The 11,592-nt window shown below is 38.7% G+C and overlaps 1 pseudogene; it reads right to left on the bottom strand.

Annotated features, from left to right (window-relative positions):
* Nucleotides 1-667: 667 nt before the first annotated feature.
* LOC109679088 (melanoma inhibitory activity protein 2-like) lies at nucleotides 668-9,458 on the bottom strand (annotated as a pseudogene).
* Between the last annotated feature and the right edge of the window lie 2,134 nt (nucleotides 9,459-11,592).

Raw genomic sequence — 11,592 nt, 5'->3', positions numbered from 1 at the left:
GTTCCTGGAGGAAGAAGAAAAAGGAGGCCTCCTTCTCATGAACTGTCTCTATAGAGACTTTGGGGACACATCCCTTATAGTAGATTATTTTGAGGAGCTCCAGACATATTTCCTGGAGGAGGCAAAGGAATAAGAGCCCCTCCACTAATGAAGTGGCTGCCTGGATCCTCTGGAAACACATCCTCAGGTGGAGAATTATCTTGAGGATCTCTAAACATGTTTCCTAGAAGAGGTGGAGCAAAAAAAAGAGGCTCATTTCTCATAGAGTGGGTTTTTGGCTGCATTGGGAACACATATCCTGCAGGGAAAAACATTTGAGCAGCTCCATACATGTTTCTTGGATGAGATGGAGGAAAAGGAGGCCCCTTTCTCAGAAACTGGCTCCTTGGATACAGCAGGAACACATCTCTTACGGGGAAATGATCTTGAAAAGCTCCAGACATGTTGTCTAGAAAAGGCAGAGGAAAAGGCAGACCGCTTCCCATGATTTGTCTCCTTGTATTCACTGGGAACAAATGACCTCTGATTGGAGGAACAAAACCAGGGCCCACTACTTTGCTATCAATAGGCACAGATAAATTGGGCACATTTGAATTATGACTCTGTAGAGGAAGAGTGGATCAGCACATGGTTGGCCCAGTGGAGGGATCCTCATTCTTCCCTTTTATTAGCACGGAGGAAACAGAGACCCATTCTGGGGAGGTGCCCTATGATGACCAGTCAACTCATCATAGCTCGAGTCTCCTCTTTCATTACTAGTGTGATTGTCCAGAGGATTATCTGGGCTTCTTGAACCTGTTTCTTTTCCCTGTGGAAGCAACGTGGAGGTCTGAATGGATCTTTGAACACAAATGGAGAGAGGAAAGATTTCTTTCAGATGAAGGTTGAGCCAATGGTGAGGCACCATGTGGAAAATGCACCCTGCCATATGCTGCATTTGAAATTGCAGACGCATTTGGATCTTCTTCTAAAAGTTTAAATTCCAACTCCGTTTTCATTAACTTTTGTCTATTGGCATTTATTTGTCTAAGATACTTGAGCTGTTTTTCAGCATCCTGGGATACCAACCAATTAAAACAAACTTTCTTCTCATAGGAAATAATTTCCCTTTAATAATAATGATTGGGTCTCCAATTTTTCTTTTTATTTATTTATTTATTTATTTATTTATTTATTTTTTCATTTTTCTTTTATTATTCATATGTGCATACAAGGCTTGGTTCATTTCTCCCCCCTGCCCCCACCCCCTCCCTTGCCACCCACTCCACCCCCTCCTGCTCCCCCCCCTCAGTACCCAGCAGAAACTATTTTGCCCTTATTTCTAATTTTGTTGTAGAGAGAGTATAATCAATAATAGGAAGGAACAAGGGGTTTTGCTGGTTGAGATAAGGATAACTACACAGGGCATTGACTCACATTGATTTCCTGTGCATGGGTGTTACCTTCTAGGTTAATTCTTTTTGATCTAACCTTTTCTCTAGTTCCTGGTCCCCTTTTCCTATTGGCCTCAGTTGCTTTAAGGTATCTGCTTTAGTTTCTCTGCATTAAGGGCAACAAATGCTAGCTAGTTTTTTAGGTGTCTTACCTATCCTCACCCCTCCCTTGTGTGCTCTCGCTTTTATCATGTGCTCATAGTCCAATCCCATTGTTGTGTTTGCCCTTGATCTAATGTCCACATAGGAGGGAGAACATACGATTTTTGGTCTTCTGGGCAAGGCTAACCTCACTCAGAATGATGTTCTCCAATTCCATCCATTTACCAGCGAATGATAACATTTCGTTCTTCTTCAAGGCTGCATAAAATTCCATTGTGTGTAGATACCACATTTTCTTAATCCATTCGTCAGTGCTGGGGCATCTTGGCTGTTTCCATAACTTGGCTATTGTGAATAGTGCCGCAATAAACATGGATGTGCAGGTGCCTCTGGAGTAACAGTCTTTTGGGTATATCCCCAAGAGTGGTATTGCTGGATCAAATGGTAGATCGATGTCCAGCTTTTTAAGTAGCCTCCAAATTGTTTTCCAGAGTGGTTGTACTAGTCTACATTCCCACCAACAGTGTAAGAGGGTTCGTTTTTCACCGCATCCTTGCCAACACCTGTTGTTGGTGGTGTTGCTGATGATGGCTATTCTAACAGGGGTGAGGTGGAATCTTAGTGTGGTTTTAATTTGCATTTCCTTTATTGCTAGAGATGGTGAGCATTTTTTCATGTGTTTTCTGGCCATTTGAATTTCTTCTTTTGAGAAAGTTCTGTTTAGTTCACATGCCCATTCTTTATTGGTTCATTAGTTTTGGGAGAATTTAGTTTTTTAAGTTCCCTGTATATTCTGGTTATCAGTCCTTTGTCTGATGTATAATTGGCAAATATTTTCTCCCACTCTGTGGGTGTTCTCTTCAGTTTAGAGACCATTTCTTTTGATGAACAGAAGCTTTTTAGTTTTATGAGGTCCCATTTATCTATGCTATCTCTTAGTTGCTGTGCTGCTGGGGTTTCATTGAGAAAGTTCTTACCTATACCTACTAACTCCAGAGTATTTCCTACTCTTTCTTGTATCAACTTAAGAGTTTGGGGTCTGATATTAAGATCCTTGATCCGTTTTGAGTTAATCTTTGTATAGGGTGATATACATGGATCTAGTTTCAGTTTTTTGCAGACTGCTAACCAGTTTTCAAAGCAGTTTTTGTTGAAGAGGCTGCTATTTCTCCATCGTATATTTTTAGCTCCTTTGTCAAAGATAAGTTGCTCATAGTTGTGTGGCTTCATATCTGGATCCTCTATTCTGTTCCACTGGTCTTCATGTCTGTTTTTGTGCCAGTACCATGCTGTTTTTATTGTTATTGCTTTGTAATATAGTTTGAAGTCAGGTATTGTGATACCTCCTGCATTGTTCTTTTGACTGAGTATTGCCTTGGCTATTCGTGGCCTCTTGTGTTCCCATGTAAATTTCACAGTAGATTTTTCAATCTCTTTAATGAATGTCATTGGAATTTTGATGGGAATTGCATTAAACATGTAGATTACTTTGGGGAGTATCGACATTTTTACTATGTTGATTCTACCAATCCATGAGCATGGGAGATCTCTCCACTTTCTATAGTCTCCCTCAATCTCTTTCTTCAGAAGTGTTTAGTTTTCCTTATTGAGGTCTTTCACATCTTTTGTTAGGTTTACACCTAGGTATTTGATTTTGTTTGAGGCTATTGTAAATGGAATTGTTTTCATGCATTCTTTTTCCGTTTGCTCATTGTTAGTGTATAGAAATGCTAATGATTTTTCTATGTTGATTTTATATCCTACTACCTTGCTATAGCTATTGATGATGTCTAGAAGCTTCTGAGTAGAGTTTTTTGGGTCTTTAAGGTATAGGATCATGTCGTCTGCAAATAGGGATATTTTGACAGTTTCTTTACCTATTTGTATTCCTTTTATTCCTTCTTCTTGCCTAATTGCTCTGGCTAGGAATTCCAGTACTATGTTGAATAGGAGTGGAGATAGTGGGCATCCTTGTCTGGTTCCTGATTTTAGAGGGAATGGTTTTAATTTTTCTCCATTAAGTATAATGCTGGCTGTAGGTTTGTCATATATAGCTTTTATAATGTTGAGGAACTTTCCTTCTATTCCTAGTTTTCTTAGAGCTTTTATCATGAAATGATCTTGGATCTTATCAAAGGCTTTTTCTGCATCTATTGAGATGATCAAGTGGTTTTTGTCTTTGCTTCTGTTAATGTGGTTTGTTACGTTTATTGATTTTCGTATGCTGAACCACCCCTGCATCCCTGGGATGAAGCCTACCTGGTCGTGGTGAATAATTTTTTTGATGTGTTGCTGAATTCGATTTGCCATTATTTTGTTGAGGATTTTTGCATCAATGTTCATTAAGGAGATTGGCCTATAGTTCGCCTTTTTGGAGGTGTCTTTGCCTGGTTTGGGGATAAGTGTAATACTGGCTTCATAAAATGTGTTTGGCAGTTTTCCTTCCCTTTCTATTTCATGGAACAGTTTAAGGAGGGTTGGTATCAGTTCTTCTCTAAAGGTCTGATAGAATTCAGCAGAGAATCCATCAGGTCCTGGACTTTTGTTTTTGGGGAGACTCTTGATTGCTGCTTCAATTTCATTTTGTGTTATAGGTCTATTCAGGTGATTAATTTCCTCCTGGTTCAGTTTTGGATGATCACATGTATCTAGAAATCTGTCCATTTCTTTTAGATTTTCAAATTTATTTGAATATAGGTTCTCAAAGTAGTCTCTGATGATTTCCTGGACTTCCATGGTGTTTGTTGTTATCTCCCCTTTTGCATTCCTAATTCTACTAATTTGGGTTTTTTCTCTCCTCATTTTAGTCAGGTTTGCCAGGGGTCTATCGATCTTGTTTATTTTTTCAAAGAACCAACTTTTTGTTTCATTAATTCTTTGTATGGTTTTTTTGGTTTCTATTTCGTTGATTTCAGCTGTTATTTTTATTATTTCTCTCCTTCTATTTGTTTTGGGATTTGCTTGTTCTTGTTTTTCTAGGAGTTTGAGATGTATCATTAGGTCATTGATTTGGGATCTTTCAATCTTTTTAATATGTGCACTCATGGCTATAAACTTTCCTCTCAAGACTGCCTTAGCTGTGTCCCATAGGTTCCGGTAAGTTGTGTTTTCATTTTCATTGACTTCTAGGAACTTTTTAATTTCCTCTTTTATTGCATCGATGATCCATTCTTCATTAAGTAATGAGTTATTTAGTTTCCAGCTGTTTGCATGTTTTGTGTCTTTACTTTTGTTGTTGAGTTCTACTTTTACTGCATTGTGGTCAGATAGTATGCATGGTATTATTTCTATTTTCTTTTATTTGCTGAGGCTTGCTTTGTGCCCTAGGATATGATCTATTTTGGAGAAGGTTCCATGGGCTGCTGAGAAGAATGTATATTGTGTAGAGGTTGGATGAAATGTTCTGTAGACATCTACTAGGTCCACTTGATCTATTGCATATTTTAGATCTTGGATTTCTTTATTGAGTTTTTGTTTGGATGACCTATCTATTGATGATAATGGAGTGTTAAAGTCTCCCACAACCACTGTGTTGGCGTTTATATATGCTTTTAGGTCTTTCAGGGTATGTTTGATGAAATTGGGTGCATTGACATTGGGTGCGTACAGATTGATGATTATTATTTCCTTTTGGTCTATTTCCCCTTTTATTAGTATGGAATGTCCTTCTTTGTCTCGTTTGATCAATATAGGTTTGAAGTCTACTTTGTCAGAGATAAGTATTGCTACTCCTGCTTGTTTTCGGGGGCCATTGGCTTGGTAAATCTTCTTTCAGCCTTTCATCCTAAGCATATGCTTATTTCTGTCGGTGAGATGAGTCTCCTGTAAGCAACAAATTGTTGGATCTTCTTTTTTAATCCATTTTGTCAAACGGTGTCTTTTGATGGGTGAATTAAGTCCATTAACATTAAGTGTTAGTACTGATAGGTATGTGGTGATTCCTGCCATTTAGTTGTCTTAGTTATTTGAAGGTTTGATTGTGTGTACCTAACTTGATGTTACTCTCTACTGTCTTGCTTTTTCTTATCCTGTGGTTTGGTGCTGCCTGCCTTTTCATGGTTAAGTTGGGTGTCACTTTCTGTGTGCAGGATCCCTTGCAGAATCTTTTGTAATGGTGGCTTTGTGGTCACATATTGTTTTAGTTTCTGCTTATCATGGAAGACTTTTATTGCTCCGTCTATTTTGAATGATAGCTTTGCTGGGTAGAGTATCCTGGGGTTGAAGTTATTTTCATTCAGTGCCCGGAAGATCTCACCCCACGCTCTTCTTGCTTTTAATGTTTCTGTTGAGAAGTCTGCTGTGATTTTGATGGGTTTACCTTTGTATGTTACTTGTTTTTTCTCTCTTACAGCCTTCAATATTCTTTCTTTAGTTTCTGAACTTGTTGTTTTAATGATGATATGTCGTGGAGTAGTTCTATTTTGATCTGGTCTGTTTGGTGTCCTGGAGGCCTCTTGCATTTATATGGGAATATCTTTCTCTAGATTTGGGAAATTTTCCGTTATTATTTTGTTGAATATGTTACGCATTCCCTTCGCTTGCACCTCTTCTCCTTCTTCAATGCCCATGATTCTCAAGTTTGGTCTTTTGATGGAGTCAGTGAGTTCTTGCATTTTCTTTTCACAGGTCTTGAGTTGTTTAATTAATAGTTCTTCAGTTTTTCCTTTAATTACCATTTCATCTTCAAGTTCTGAGATTCTGTCTTCTGTTTGTTCTATTCTGCTGGATTGGCCTTCTGTTTTGTTTTGCAGTTCTGTTTCGTTCTTTTTTCTGAGGTTTTCCATATCCTGGCTGTTTTCTTCTTTATTGTTGTCTATTTTTGTCCTGAGTTCATTTATCCATTTATTCATTGTGTTCTCTCTTTCACTTTGTTGTTTATACAGTGCTTCTTTGGTTTCCTTTATTTCTTCTTTTGCTTTTTCAAATTCTCTATTTTTATTGTCTTGGAATTTCTTGAGTGTCTCCTGTACATTTTGGTTGACCCTATCCAGTATCATCTCTAAAATTCTCATTGAGTACTTGTAGTATGTCTTCTTTTAAATTATTCTTCTGGGCTTCATTGGGTCCTTTGGCATAGTTTATCTTCATTTTGTTGGAGTCTGGATCTGAGTTTCTGTTCTCTTCATTCCCCTCTGGTTCCTGTACTAATTTTTTGCTTGGGGAAACTGGTTTCCTTGTTTTTTCTGTCTTCCTGTCATTGTCCTTGGTGTTGTTACTGTCCCTGTACTGTGTGTAATTAAGTATTTTCTAGCTTGTAATAATAACAATGATAATATTGAGAATGGAAGAGTGAGCTGAGATGGAAAGCAAGAAGTTAAAGGAAAGGGGAAAACAAATATACAGACAAGAGGGAGAAAGCATTACAAGGTATCAGACAAGAGAGTTTCAAAGGTATAAACAGGGAGTGTTAGTGTACTAATCGACAGTAAGCTGAACAGACAATAGAGAGACAGAGGATTGAAAATCAAAGATAAAAAAATAAAAAATAAGTATATGAAAGTAATATCTATATTTAAAAATGAATTAAAATAAAATGGAAAATAGAAAATTAAAAAAAAAAAACCAAAAAACTTCCAAGTTTATATGCAATGCAATTTCAGTCTTAATAATTTGGATGTCCGTCTCAATCTCCAGTCCTGGAGTTGGTGCCTCAGATGTTGTTCTGTAGTTGTCTCATCAAAGGGGATGCATAAAGTAGAACAAAACTACACTCACACACACACAGAAGAAAAAAAAAGCCCCACCAAGTGTCCCCAGTTCAAATGCAATACAGTTTCAGTAAGTTTTTCGGCTTGCAGGTGTAATTCGGTTGTTCTCTCATCAAAGGTAGGGAGAAAAAGAAAAAAAAGCGTCTGGAGGCAGTTCTGAGAGTGGTATCTGCAACTGTGGCTTGCCTGCCTGCTGCTCTCAGCCTGTAGCTGGCGGCGTTATTTATGCAGATCTCTGGGGTGAGCTAGCACTCACCTGGTCCCACAGGCTTTGTTTGCTCAGAGTTCTCCTGTGCGGGGCCTCTGCTACAGGCTTTCCCCTTTCCAAGCACTGGGAAAGGTGACACTGCCCCGCGTTGTCAGGCCTGCGTGTTTATTTACAGTTCATGTGGGAAGTGGGTCTTCCCTCCTCTCACAAGCGTCCCCGCTCCTGGTTGCTACGCGTGCCCCGCTCCCGCCAGAGGCTCTCCGGCCTGCCCAGCTTGTTTATTTACAGTCCCGGGAAGGATTCCCTTCCCCCAATCTTCAGCGCTCAGGGCGCCCCACCCTCTTTCCAGCATGTCTTAACTGTTCTTATTGCTTAGTACTCAGTTTCTCTTTTTTTCCCGGGTGGAGGTCCGTCTGTCCAGGGGGCTATGCTGCTCTGGCCCAGGCTTGTCTGTGGGGCTACCGCGGTACTGCGAAGCTCACCTGGTCCGCGTCTTCCCAAGCCGTATGGGCGCCGGCCACTGGCGGCCCCGGGGGCCCTCCTCGGTTCTCTGTTTAACGTGAAGTGGAGATTCTCTGCGCTGGCTGGAGATGTGGAGGCGTCAAAGTTATGCCTTTTCTCAGTGATTATGCCTGCAAAGTGTGTCTCCAGCGTCTCTCCAAGATTTCACTATAGGAGGGTCGCTTTCTGCTTCCTACCTCTAGCCGCCATCTTCGAATTCTCTCCAATTTTTCTTTGAGCCCTCTGGCTACCTTTTTATTGGTCTCCAGCTCTTCAGCTGTGTGGCTGATATTTTCTTCTACTTTGGAAAGTTTCTTCTCTGTGTCTCACTGGTAATCATTCTCTACCATTAATTTCCTGTAGAATTTCATTCCATTTTCTTCAAACAGTTCAGTAATTTTTTTAGCTTTCTGCCAAAACTTCTCATTCTCAATTTCAAACTGTGTATTTTCGGACTATAAAATTACTTTTTCTCTCTGGACATTTTTAATATGCTCTGTCAGATCTTTGCTTGCTCTCTTGACTTCATCTAATTGAATATAAACTTGGTCTTTTTCTCATTCTAAGGATTTTAAGGAACCGTTTAATTTCACAGTATACATCAGTTTCTGCAAAGCTACTTTGGTCTGATTATCTAAGTGAGTACAATTTCCTGAACCACAGTTCATTACTGTTTCCAAGTTACCATCATGTGTTATGTGTACTTCAAGAACAATGGCCCAGACTTCCATCTTAGAATGTCTTCAGTTAGAGACATGATGTTATCTTCTTTATCTTTTAGAATTCATCCTGCAGATATCACAGCATCTTCAAGTGTTACTGTCTATTAAGTACACTCACTTGTTCCTTCCACACTTCAGCTTCTTGTAAAAGCTGTTTGCAACTTTCCTGAAGCTGGGAATTTTCACTCAAAGCCTGTGTTATTGAGTCCTTAAGATTTGCTTCATTGGCTTGAAATATTCTTAAGGTCATCTTGGAAGTAGCTACTTTTGATTTGAGAGATTTTGATTCATCTTCTAGGGACTGTAACATTTTTGACATTTCCACATTCTATTCAACTTGTGTATAATACTTACATTTCTCTTCTGTCAACTCTATTTCTAGCAGGACTACTGCCTCTAGTTTAGACTTGGATATGTCCAGTTTTTCGCAGGCTGCCTCTGAGGTCTACGCTTTTATTGAGCTGGGTTCCTATAAAGGTGACAGTAAGCCATCATGCTGTTTTTGAACAAGGCTAACTTTTTCAAGTAGCTCACATTTTTCTTCAATTAGTCTAGAAAGCTTTAGAGCAAGCTGTTTTTCTCTTCACACATAAAGTTAGTTTTTAACTGATTGAAAACTTCTCCATAAAAACAATGGAATAGAAAAAAGTTCACTAGTTACACATATCATTGGTTCCCATGGAAAATCATGGGGTTTTTGTCTCAATTCTGTAGGGTCTGTTGTCATAACCCTGCAAAATTCTTTTAGGACCAAGAACATCAGAACACCTTTGGGCCCATCCATAGCTTTGAAGCTGCTTTGGCAGTTGCCAAGGCCAGGCTGAACCTCCAAAGACAACAAACACTTAAAGTTCTGCCTAGAACACTGACACCAGAGCAGACCACTGTGGAGCTGGGGGATGGGGGGACAGGAGTGTTGGTTAATGTGCAGTTTAAATCTCCACCCTCAGGGGAGGAGATTTACATAGGATTGGCCAGACCTTGGCCAGGAGTAGGCACTGTCTTATATAAAATGGATAGAGACGTCACAGATGTCCTAAAGCTTATCTAGGTACCCTCGCAGATAGAGCCTAAGAAAAATACTATCTTTTTTGGTGGGGGGCGGAGTGGGGAGGTTATACCATTGTTTATTATTGAATCTAGACTTAGATTTCATTGTAGACAAGCCACAATTTGTTCACACCTAACACACCAGTCTTAATTCCCCTTGCACCACAACACAATTCCTCTGCTTTAGTCAGACTGGCTCCATTGGTACTTTCTAAAAATGCTGAACAGAGACTTTCCTTTACATTATGCTACCTCTCATATTTTCTTTTTTTTTCACTTTTATTAGGATATGTTCATTGTACAGGAGGGATTCATTGTGCCAATTCCCAATAGCTTTACATTGCACATTGGTTAGATCATTCCCACCATTCCCTCCCACTTTCTCTTGCCCTACTTAAATCACTTGCAAGAGTTTTCATCATTCTATTTCATGTATGTATATGAAGTCCATCAACCACATTCCCTCACCTTCATCTCCTTCATTCACTCTCCCCCTTCCCACAAGTACTGCTTCCACACACACACACTGTACCTATTTTACAGTCCTGTCCTTAATTTTAATTCCAAAGTCAATGTTCAAATGGGGTTTCCTGATGTACCCAGCTGTGAGTATGCTTTACTTTGTTCAATTGAACCCATTCTGTATGGCTTCTTTCCTTCTACATATATTGAGACTTGTTTTATGATCCAGAATTTGACTCTGGATTAATGATCATCATAAATGATCTCTGTGCCCTTTAAGAGAATTTTCCATTCCACCATTGGGTGGACTGTTCTCTAAATTGGTTGAATAACATTGTCAAGTACTTTAGATAATTACTGATTTCTGAAAAAGGAGTATTAAAAATCTCCAACTGCAATTGTGAATTTGTCTATTTTTCCTTTCACTTCTACTAGTTTTTGGTTTGTGTGCTTTGAAGCTCTGCTAATGGGTCCATTGTGTTAGTTAGTTTTTTTTTCTGTATCATTACTTTACTGTTTATGTTGCATATTCCAGTGAACCATCTTAAAAAACTAAGGCACATGAAAAGTCTGTGCAAGTTCCTCATTATTTTAAAATCCTACTGGCTAATAAAAGCATTTCAGTTTCAGAATTGCAGATAAAAAAGGACACAATACACTTGTTGCATGTAGAATATCTGAACCATTATTACGTTTCACTCCTGACACAGTCAGCAAATCCAAGGTTTGTATTATAACAGTGTAGATACTGTTACAAAGCACTTATCAACTTATTCACATATGTACAACCAGGTTCCCAAGTATTAATTATACACACTATACAAGAGGAACAGCATCTAAGTGTGTTTTGTCCTATTTTATCATATGTAAGAGATTTGTCATTTTCAGTCTTTCTTCACATGTTGTGCTGATATTCACAAGGTGTGATTATATAATGCTGAAGACCATGGGAGAGATACTGCTATGAGACACCATAAACAATAAACATGTAGTGGACATTTCAGAAAACTTGGGCAAATCCTATGAGCAAAAATGTGACAATTGAGATTTGACAGACCCTAGAAAAATTATAAATTAACAAAAACTGATTCAATAATAGAAAACCTACTGCATCTATAGCCCATAAAAAAATTGAGGTAGAAGTTAAGTATCTGCTTCCTTCCCATTCTTTAACATGAAAAAACATACTGAATTCTACCAAAACTTTAAGAGACACATATTTTCTAACTAATTCCAATTGTTCCCAGTGTAGAGAGAAATAAAAGGAATAAAGGAATAAAAGGAAATAAAGGGAACATAAGGAAAAGCTCCCTTTGTCTGAGGTTACTATAACCTTGATACCAAAACTCAGAGCAGAATAAGATGAAGCCATTGGCCAATCTCACTTACAAATATAAATACAAAAT

The sequence above is a fragment of the Castor canadensis genome, chromosome 4 (assembly GCF_047511655.1).
Source record: "Castor canadensis chromosome 4, mCasCan1.hap1v2, whole genome shotgun sequence".
Taxonomy (NCBI): Eukaryota; Metazoa; Chordata; class Mammalia; order Rodentia; family Castoridae; genus Castor; species Castor canadensis.
Note: the sequence above shows the minus strand (reverse complement) of the source record. Positions and strands in the feature narration are given on the sequence as shown.